Genomic DNA, 10,328 nt, shown 5'->3' with positions numbered 1-10,328 from the left:
ATGACAAGTCTTGGTTCTCATTTTTTCCCCTTCTCCCTGCCCTCCCTTCACCCCCTCCTCCCCTCCCCATCTACAAACACTTTATTTCCATCTTTTCATTATCTCACATTTTTTTCCTTTATTACCCTTCCCCTACCCATCCCACCTTCCCTACACCTTTAGCTCCTTTCTTCCCATTTCTAAATGTCAGTAATATTATTAGGATCTTCTGTATTATTGCAGATTATTCACACCAGAGAAACTATTTGGTATTTTGCAGAGTTTTTATCATGAATGGTGTTGAATTATGTTGAATGCTTTTCTTCATCTATTGAGATGATCATATAGTTTTGTCCTTGACACTGTTAATATAGTGTGTTACATTTATTGATTTATGTATGTTGAACCATCCTCCCATCCCTAGAAAAAATCTGACTTGGTTAGAGTGTGTGATCTTTTTGATGACCATCTGTGTTCTATTTGCCAGTATTTAATTGAGGATTTTTTGCATCTATGTTCATTAGGGAGATTGGCCTGTAGTTCTCTTTTTCAGTTGGTTCTTTTCCTGGTTTTGGAGTCAAAGTAACACTTGCTTCCAGGAATGAATTTGGAAGTATTGTTTCTCTTTTAATTTCATTGAAAAGTTTAAAGAGTAGTGGTGATAGTTCTTCTCTAAATGTCTTGTAGAATTCAGCAGTGAAGCCACCAGGACCTGGGCTTTTCTTTGTTGGCAAACTTTTAATTACATTTTCAATTTCACTCATTGTAATTGGGGTGTTTATAATTTTTATATCTTATTTGTTCAACTTCAGTAATTCATATGTATCTAGAAACCTGTCCAATTATTTTGTTTTCCATTTTATTAGAGTATAGATTCTCAAAGTAGGTATTGATGATCCTCTGCATTTCTGTTGGATCTGTTGTGACTTCACCTTTTTCATTCCTAATTTCACAAATTTGAGCCTTTTCTTTCCTTTTTTGATAATGTTGGCTATGATTTTATTGATTTTATTTATTCTTTCAAAATATCAACTATTCAATTCTTCAATTTTTTTGCATGATTCTCTTTATCTCCATTGCATTGATTTTTGTTCTGATCTTTATAATTTCCTCTCATTTATGAGCTTTGGGTTTCTCTTGCTCTTCTTTTTCTAGGAGCATATTATTTATCATTAGATTGTTTATTTGAGCTTTCTCTGTTTCCATAGTGTGGGCATTCACTGCTATGAATTTTCCACATAGAACTGCTTTCATGTGTCCCATAGATTCCTGTATATTGTATTGGCATTCTCATTTATTTGTAAAAATTGTCTAATTTCTTCTTTAATTTCTGCTGTGATCCATTGGTTGTTCAATTTCCGTGTTTTTCTGAAGTTCTTGTGGTTTCTTATGCTATTGATCTCCAGCTTAATTACACTTGGTCTGATAATGCACACGGGAGAACTTGAATTCCTTTTCATTTACCTAAATATGTTCCAAGAGCTAGTATATGGTCTGTTTTGGAGAATGACCCTTGTGCAGCTCAAGGGAATGTATAATCTGATTTTGTGGGGTGAAACACTCTGTAGACATTTATAAAGTCGATTATTTCAAAACCTTGGTTCAGTTCTAGTATTTCACTGTTGAGTTTTTGTCTAGATTATCTATTTGTGACATTGGGGTATTAAGTTCCCCTATTACAATTGTATTAGTGCTTATTTGGTGTTTCATGTCCCTTAACATTTGTTTTGTATAGCTGGGTCTTTAGTATTTGGTGTATATATATTTGTGATTGTCATCTCTTCCTCTTGGATTATTCCCTTTACAATGATGCAGTGACCTTCTTTGTCTCTCTTTATTAGTTTTGGTTTGAAATTTACTTTGTCTGCAAATAATATAGCTACTCCTGATCTTTTCAGTTCCTGTTACTTGGAGAACTGTTTCCAATCCTTTTACTTTCAGCCTATGAGTTTCTTTTTGAAGTAAGTGTTTTTCTTGTATACAGCATATTGTTGGATTTTGCTTCTTAATCTGTTCTGCCAGCCTATTTCTTTTGATTGGTGAATGGAGCCCATTAACATTGATGATTATAACTGACATGTATTGACTTATCATTGTCATGTTATTTTCCTGTTGCTGGTTCTTTTAATTTTTTCCCCTCTCCCTTTCATTTCTTAAGTTGCCTAATGGATTTACTCTGTTGGGCGTCATGGAGTTGTGATGTTCATTTTCTTTTTCTGGGATATTGTTTAGAGTTGTTTGGAGTGCTGGTTTGGTATCCTTGAAGTTTCTCAGGTGTTCTTTGCCATGGAAGTATCTTATTCCCCCAACAATTTTGAAAGATAGTTTTGCAGGATACATCAGTCTAGGTTGAGGTGGTTTTCTTTTTGAACTTGAAATACCTCACTCCAGGTTCTCTTTGACTTGATGGTTTTGGTTTAAATAGCTGCTGTGATTCTGATAGACTCTTCTTTACATGTGACTTGTATCTTTTTTTTCCAAGTGCTTGTAGTATTTTGTTCTGTTGGTTTTCTGGGATCTTTGATTATTATATGTCTAGATGTACATTTTGTTTGACAATGGCTAGTTGGAGTCCTGTATGCCTCACTTAGCTGTATATAAAATTCTTTTGCTCTGTTTGGGAAGTTTTCTGTCATTAATTCTGTGAACAGATTTTTTTTAGTATCATTTGTACTTTGCCATGCCTTTTCATGGACTCCTATCACTCTTTTATTATTCTTCTTTGCATGATCTAGGAGCTGTTGGATTTATTTCTCATAGTCCCTTACTATTTTTAAGACATTTCTCTTTTCATGGTCACTGAACACCATTCTGTCTTCTATATCTGATATTTTGTCTTCATATTGGCTCAGTCTATTGTGTATACTTTCAATAGAGTTTTTAATCTCCTGGATATCAGTTTGAGTCTGTTTCTTGGATTCCATTTCTTTCCTATGATGGACATTTGTGGCTTCTGTTATGGGCCTGAGCTCTTCTATTCTTTTGTTTGTTTCTCTTCTAGAGACTCTAATCATGTCTTTCATTATGCTCACCATCTCTGTAGTTATTTTGGAAATTATTTCTGTTTAGAATTTTTCTAGAGACTCATTTGTCTGTTTTGTTACTTCCTGTGCCCTCAGTTTGGGTGTCCAGGTGGTTGATCATCAGACTTTTTCACCTAGTTTTCCCCAGAATTTGCCTTTGGTGGGCTTGAAGTCTGTATTTGTGCCTTGATTAAATGTCTTCTATTTCTATTTTTGTTGTTGATTCTGTCCTTGATTTAATTCCTGGGTTAATACTTAAATCTTCCAGATATAACTGTTCTTTAGATTTTGAGTCTCTAATGACTCTGAGACACTCTCATTTTCATAATACCAGGAAGGACAACTGACTAGATCAACACCTTAGCCAAGTGATGCAATCAGGAGCACAGTAGCATCAAACACAGCTCAGAAAGTGACAATTTTTGGTATTTATTAATCTATCACATTTAACCATGTGAATTAAATAAAAATTGAGGACCAACCTAAAATATGTTTATAGTGAATAAACTCTTCAATATAGCCACTGTACCCTTCAGAATGGGGACTTAGGAGTAGTTGGGGAGAAAGGGATAGACAGGTAGAAGGATATAGGAAGGTTAGAAGTGAGGCCAGAAGACACAGGAAGATCACACAAACTCTAGGAAACTGTTGAAGACAGAGGAAAAGATAGAATGAAAGAAAAAAGACAAGAATAGGACAACTTAACATCAATAGGGAAGCTATAAACTGTACTCTCTTTCCTTTGAAACTAATGACAATTAAGAGAAGGAAAAAGACAGAAGAAAAGAAAAAAGAAAGAAGAAATCTGAATTATGGCAGAAACAAGAATGAAAAGGGCGATGACTAACAATGTGAGAGAGAGTGAGAGAGAGAGAGAAATGGGAAAAAAGAAAAAGGAGAAAGAAAGGAAGAATTTGAAAAGAGTAGAAAAAATTAAAAATAAGAGGGAAAGAAAAAAATTAAATAAAAAATAAAAATGAGGAGCCTCTTTCAGGGTATATCTGTGCTGTCATAATAGAGAATGTGGGTAGTGTGCTTATATAAGTCAACTAGTTTCAGAAAGCGAGCAGCAAACCCCCGAGATTCAGGCTGATTTCTGGTTGCAAGACCCAGGTTGAGCTCCCTGATGTCCTGCAGGGTTGAACTGTGCAAGATTCTACTGCAGGTTCCAGCTGTCCTTCCCCTGAGGATAGCCCAGATTCCAATGGGAGTGATCCCCCCAACTTACCGGCCACGGTGGTCTGGTGTGCCTTTATTGAAGAGATTCTCTTCACTCTTCCAGTGGGCTTCAATTTTTATCAAGGAGCCTGAGAGAAGCGCTCTTCCTATTGTTCATTTTTGCTCTATCTTCTAGAGCTCAGGGCAATGGCTTGTATGACCCCCTGTGCCTTTGTGGTATAGATCCAGGTACTGGCACAACCAGGAGGCCAGAGGTTACCAGGGTGCTGGGGTGGTAATACTGGGCACCCTTGCAGCTCCACCTGTCTATGCTCTTTAGAGGCCTGGGGTGGTGGGAGTCAAGTAGAAGCTTGGCTCTACATGGCTCTGCTCATCCTCACTGGTCCATGCTGCTTGGAGGTCTGGGATGGAGGCTGGAATCAGTTTTTGAAACCAGTAGAAAGTATGCTAATTCTCCTTATGCAGTTGGAGCTCTTGGACTATTAGGATCTGCCTTCCGCACTTCTCAGTCCCTTTTCCCTTCTTGTCTGAGGTAGGAAGGAGTAGCACAAAGGGCTGTTAACCACTGCAGCTGTAAAGTGTGGTGCTGTTCAGAACTCCTTCCAAGCCTCTATTATAGCTGCTGTTGCTATGGCTGAGATAGGGAGTGGTCTCTGAGTGGATTCCTTTATTAGCTGCCTTCTTCCTTTGGCTGCTCTGAATTCTGGAGTATTTAATTTTTTAGAGTTCTATCTTTACATTGAAATTCTCCATTTTATCAATTGTTTTCATCTTTCATTCTAGTTATTTGCTAGAATGCTGACACTTATTTTAAGACCCCTACCCACTCATTTGATTTGTTTGTAGTCATTGAAGTAGAAAGACTGAACTGTTTTTACTGTGTGCATCCTGGCTGGGTTGAAAGTCTTTCTTGTGACACTTTTTGGAAGGATTATTCATCAACCTCCTGCATGGATTCCATTTGGGGAAGTGCTTTTGCTGGATGGGGGTAATGGGAAGACAGGTCAGTGAAAGTGTTGGAAAGTTACTGTGATTAGCTGGATTTGTTTTTCATTTTAGGCTGAGAGAAGAGTGGTCATCTCTGTCCCTGAAAGGCCTCCAGGAACCACTAAGAGATGGAGTTAGTAAGCCCCATGCAACCAGGGGCCTTAGTTTCCCCAGTTCTTGGATGATCTATGTGGACTTGCAGCCATTAGGGACCATTTAACATAGCACTCTGAAGACAGCAAGAGGAAGATGCCTGCAACTAAGAACAAATCTCAGTGGAAAAGATAGAAATGTTGCTTTGTAAAAATGGTAATGAAAAGTGAGAATTCTCACTTGATTTGGCAGAAGGAAATTAGAGTCTGTTTAGCAAACATGACCCATAAGCTGACAAATGTCATGGGCAATGATGCCTTCTCCTCTCTCCACAGCTTTATTTCAGCTCCCATTGAATCCTGTTGTAATCTTATTGCTCCTTATTTGATTTAAATAAATGTTTTAAAATATTTTCTATCGTGGAGATCAGCACATGGCCTTGGAGGCTGGAAGTGGCTTCCCTATGATACACAGAAAACAAGGGCCAAAAGTAAGAGCCAAGTATGAGGTAGGGGTCTCCTGACCCCTCCACAGCACCATGCCATTTGCACAGTGACAGGAGGCCTCCTGTGTGCAGGAGACAGGGCTGCACTCCTCAAGTGGCCACCCCACCCTAATCCTGATTCCTTCATTCTGGTGCCCTCTGCCCAAGTCAGTGCCTGACTAGAGTCCAGTTGAACTAGGCTTGGGGTCCTGAGGAGCAAATGTTCTTGGTCATCACTTAGCATATTTTATATGTTATATTTCCCTCCAGATCTAGGTACATCACAGTGTGACTTTATTTAGAAACAGGGTCATTGCAGCTATAGTTAGTGTATTACATGAAAAGACTACGTAATCAGTAAAATGGGGGTGTTTCTCACTTGTCTACAATTGAGCCTAAGGTTATGAGAGTGAGGTCTACTTCTGTACAAAAGAAGGGAATCTCTGTCCTGACACAGACACACAGAGGCAGCCAGGTGAGGACACAGGCTTTCTGCAAGCTGAGGTCAGAGCATGGGCCAGACCTTTCCCTCATCTCCCTGACACCCTCACCCTGAACTTCCAGGCTCCAGAGCCAATGTGACGAATTTGTTGTTTAAGCCAGAAGTAATTTACACACCTACAGTTGTGATGATGTGGCTTATGTTTTTTTGGTTTTGTTTTTCTGACTTTATGTGGTACAAAAGTGCTATGCACTCTGGAAAATTCGCATTTTAAATTTTGAAGTTTGATCTTTTTCCCATCTCCCAGGATGACACCCTCTTTTGATGCTGGGCAGCAGCTGTGCTCTGTGACTCCCAGTCATTCATGAGATCATGAGGGTACATCATGAGAGACCACAGAGCACTGTGCTGCAGAGCGAGGATGTTGCGGATTAGGTAGTCGATGCATATTGGAAATTCAGTATTTTCATTTTACAACAGATTTATCAGGATTAACTCCATTGTAATTCAAAGAGTATCTGTCTGTGTATGTGTGACAAGGTGGACACTCCCTTGTCTCTGCTATTACTAAAGACACCTTTAGCACACGGAGGCCAGGGTGAAGGGGAAAACAATTTGGATCCATTTTCCTGGTTGTGCATCAGCAATTCTGAATTTTCAGTTCATTGCAATCTAAGTAACTGAGCATGTGCTGTATAGCAGGCACAATGTTGGGTTTACTGAGGTAAATGAAGATGTATAATCAAGAAAAACAGACAGGTAACTTTGCCCTAGCCCAAGAGGCACATGAGGATGTTGGGGGAACCCAGGAGAGAGAAGTAAAAGGAAATTTTCCTGAAGACATCTGGGCTGAATCTGGCAGCATAAGTAGGAATTAGCTGAGAGCAGGAAGAATGGCACACAGCCAACGGCTCTGAGGCATGGAGCTGTATTTTTCTGTTTTCACAGAAACAGACAGATGTGCTGACGGGAATGCATGGATGCACATCTGGCCCTGACCCTCACCCTTACTTATTCCACACATGGCCTCAGGCTGCAGCCTTGGCCCCAGACACAGAGCCTCTGCCAAGGCCTTTGCTGTCTGATGCCTCCTGCCCCCGCTGACAATCTTGTGCCACTGGAAGACAAACACAGGGATAGGAGCTCCCATGAAAACAGTAACATCTGCTCCTTTCAGGAAATTTGCATTCACCTTTAAATAGTGCCAAGACAAGTGACTTTCTGCCTTAAACATTCCATGAAATGGGAGACAAGAGGGAGAGGGGCAGAGAGTGCACTTGAGGGCATCAGTGGATCAGCATGGAGTTGAGGTCCTGGGAGGCTTCTGAGGCTGTGAGTGGGGCGGTGGCTGCAGGGCGGGTGAGTGTGTTGGTGGACGCAGGCTGGTGCCCACCTTTCCTCCTCCGTGCACTGATGTGAAAGTGTGGCTGCTCTGGACGGCAGCCTGCGGTGGAGAGCAGAGGACAGCCTGCCAGCCTGCCCTGGCAGCAAGAAACTACCCTTCACTAACTGTGCTCAAGGGTGGTGAGCAAGGGAGGCATTCTGGCAGCACAGTGGAGAGCTGAGTATTGGCTGCCGTGGAAGGGCCTCTGTGGTCTGGTCTTCCTTACCAAATGGTGCTCCCCTGGGGTTCCCAACCCACCGGCCATCCAGGTCCAGAAGAGAACCGTGTTCCCTTGGTTCCCCTGGCAGTGTGTGAGTGCAGGGGTGTCCCGGGAGGAGGCCTGGAATGCCCTAATTACTTGATTCCGGATCCCTGCCTGGTTTAACACTATTTGGAAGGGAGACATTCATCTGGAAGTTCAAGTGATTTCACTTCTTGTTATCAATGCCAAGGAATATACAAAAGATTAATGAGTAAAACAAATGTGTTAATTTCTTTGAAAAAACATGAAGCAACCTAATCTTCAAACATAGAGTAATGAGTAAATAAAATAAACATGATATCTCAACAAAATTTAATATCATAAAGCCATGAAAAGCTTTGGAAGTGCTTTAATGGCATTTGGAGATGTCAGAATGTAATGTGAAGTAGAAAATGTGGGAAAAATTGCATATAGGAATATTTTTTGAAATGAAGTAATAACACAGTAGTGGATCTTGCAATTAGCTTAGTGGGTTGTGAAAATATTTTTTTTTAAAAAAACATAAACAGAATAGAAACTTAGAATTCATTGCAATTTGTAAGGGTAAATATTGTTTTGTGAAATTTTTTGAGTAATACAAAATCTACCTGTTGTTGGACTGCAGTCAAAGTTTGAGAAACTCTAAAAGTCATTTCATGTTTTCAACTTGTTAAAAGTGTAAGCATATTGAAAAGAAATACATGCTGTCAATATATTGACAAGGCCTGCTTCTGAACTCAGGATTGCTGCTGATTTGTGTTTTCTTATTTGTACCTTTCTGAGGATTTAAACATTTCTCTAAGCACATGTCAGGTTTGTCCATAGAAAACCAGCCATAAGTGCTATGATAAAAAGAAAGGAAGGTAGTGCTCTGACCATCACAAAATGATGGGAAGATAGAGCTCCTTGGTAGGATCACTTTGTGTCTCACTGTGACACCTCTTATAAGGTGTTAAAGGAGAGTGAAGACATGTCTCCCGGAAATCTTATTACCACACTTTTCAGGCAGGAAAGCTTTTAAAGCATAAGAGAGTGAAATTGGCAAAGGAAGGGCACACTTGCTTTCTATTGCTGTATAGCGAATGGCCATAAACTCAGTGTCTCAGAAGCACACATCTCACAGTTGTGGAGCTCTTTGGAGATGGAGGAAATTTTAGGTGGCAGGGCCAGCAGTAAGAGATGGGCCTCAGGGGCCAGGCCTTTGAAGGTTAAGTCTTATGCCTGGCTTCTCCTGATCTCGCTCTCTTCCTCCCTCTGCTTCCTGGCTGCCGTGAGGTGAGCAACTTTCCTCCTCCACATCCTTCTGCTCTCTTCTGCTTCACCACGTGCCCACCATGGACTGAAACCTCTGAAACCATGAGGCAAAGCAAATCTTTCCCCCGCATAAGCTGTTTATGCCGGGTGTTTCGTCACAGCAATGTGCGGACTAACACTTGAATAAATCATATCTCAAGGGGTGAGACAGCTATTCAGAATGGTACAAAATGAAAACTCTATGAAATGTTTACTTTTGCACTTTTCTATCAAATATCTGTAGATCGTATTTGAGCATGGGTAACTGAAACTTTAGGAAGCAAAACCAGAGACCAGGTGGGACCACTGTGAATCAAAGTAAGGGGACTAGAGGACATTGGCTTCCCAGCAGGACACACCACATGGGCTCTTCACTCTGTAAGGCACATTGTCACTGTTAACCTTGTTCTGTGCTTGAACTGTAAGTTGAACTTTTTCACAGATTCCATTTATGAGAAAAAAATCATTGTATAAGCAGGAGTTGGTAGTATCCACAGTTCTGCTCATCTGCTGGGGCCTTGGAATGCATCCTTAATGGATAAAGGAGGGTTTGTGCCTTTGCTCTGCCTTCATCTGCTGGACCTGGGATTCACACCCTTCAAGAGCTCTGCACATTTTCATCATCTCAGATTCCCAGGCATCTCCAGAATGAGCCCAGTATCACATCTTCTGCTCACCCATCAGGTGGCCTCAAGAAGGTAGTGGGTATGGAAGGCAAATGGCAAGAAAGACTCTCACACTTGTGTCTGAGCTGTGAAAAGTAAATGTGTAGAAATCTACCTTTCTGGAGTTTTGCCTAATTTTTCAAAATGAGACTTTGAAGACGATGTTAAGCAGTTTTAACATTTTTTCACGTTCTGTTATAAGTTGTTTGATACTTTTAGAAGTGTTTTTACAGAGTGTGGTTTTTAGTTTCAATAAAGTTACAATCATCAGTCTTTTTCTTCCAAGGATCATCCTTTTACTGTTGCTATAAAGTCTCCTCTAAACATCACTAAAAGAGTAGCCAGCAGGAGTAGCTAGAGTTCACCTATACTTTTCTTCTCAAAGTTTAGAATTGAAAATTTTACATTTAGGTCTATAAGCCAGTTTGAATTTTTTGTAAACGTTGTGAAGTTTGTGTGCGAGGTCTTTGCTTTTTCTTTTGTGTATGAATTAACAATTGTTGCAACAGTGCTCATGTAAAATTATCTTTCCCATCAATTGTCTGTTGCTTGGCAGAG

General features: G+C 40.2%; 1 pseudogene; it reads right to left on the bottom strand.

Moving 5' to 3' along the window:
• The window catches only part of LOC104847657, a 10,786-nt pseudogene extending 9,896 nt beyond the window's left edge, over positions 1-890 (bottom strand).
• Positions 891-10,328: the final 9,438 nt, after the last annotated feature.

This window comes from Fukomys damarensis, unplaced genomic scaffold (assembly GCF_012274545.1).
Source record: "Fukomys damarensis isolate Sample0158 unplaced genomic scaffold, DMR_v1.0_HiC HiC_scaffold_29, whole genome shotgun sequence".
Lineage (NCBI taxonomy): Eukaryota > Metazoa > Chordata > Mammalia > Rodentia > Bathyergidae > Fukomys > Fukomys damarensis.
Note: the sequence above shows the minus strand (reverse complement) of the source record. Positions and strands in the feature narration are given on the sequence as shown.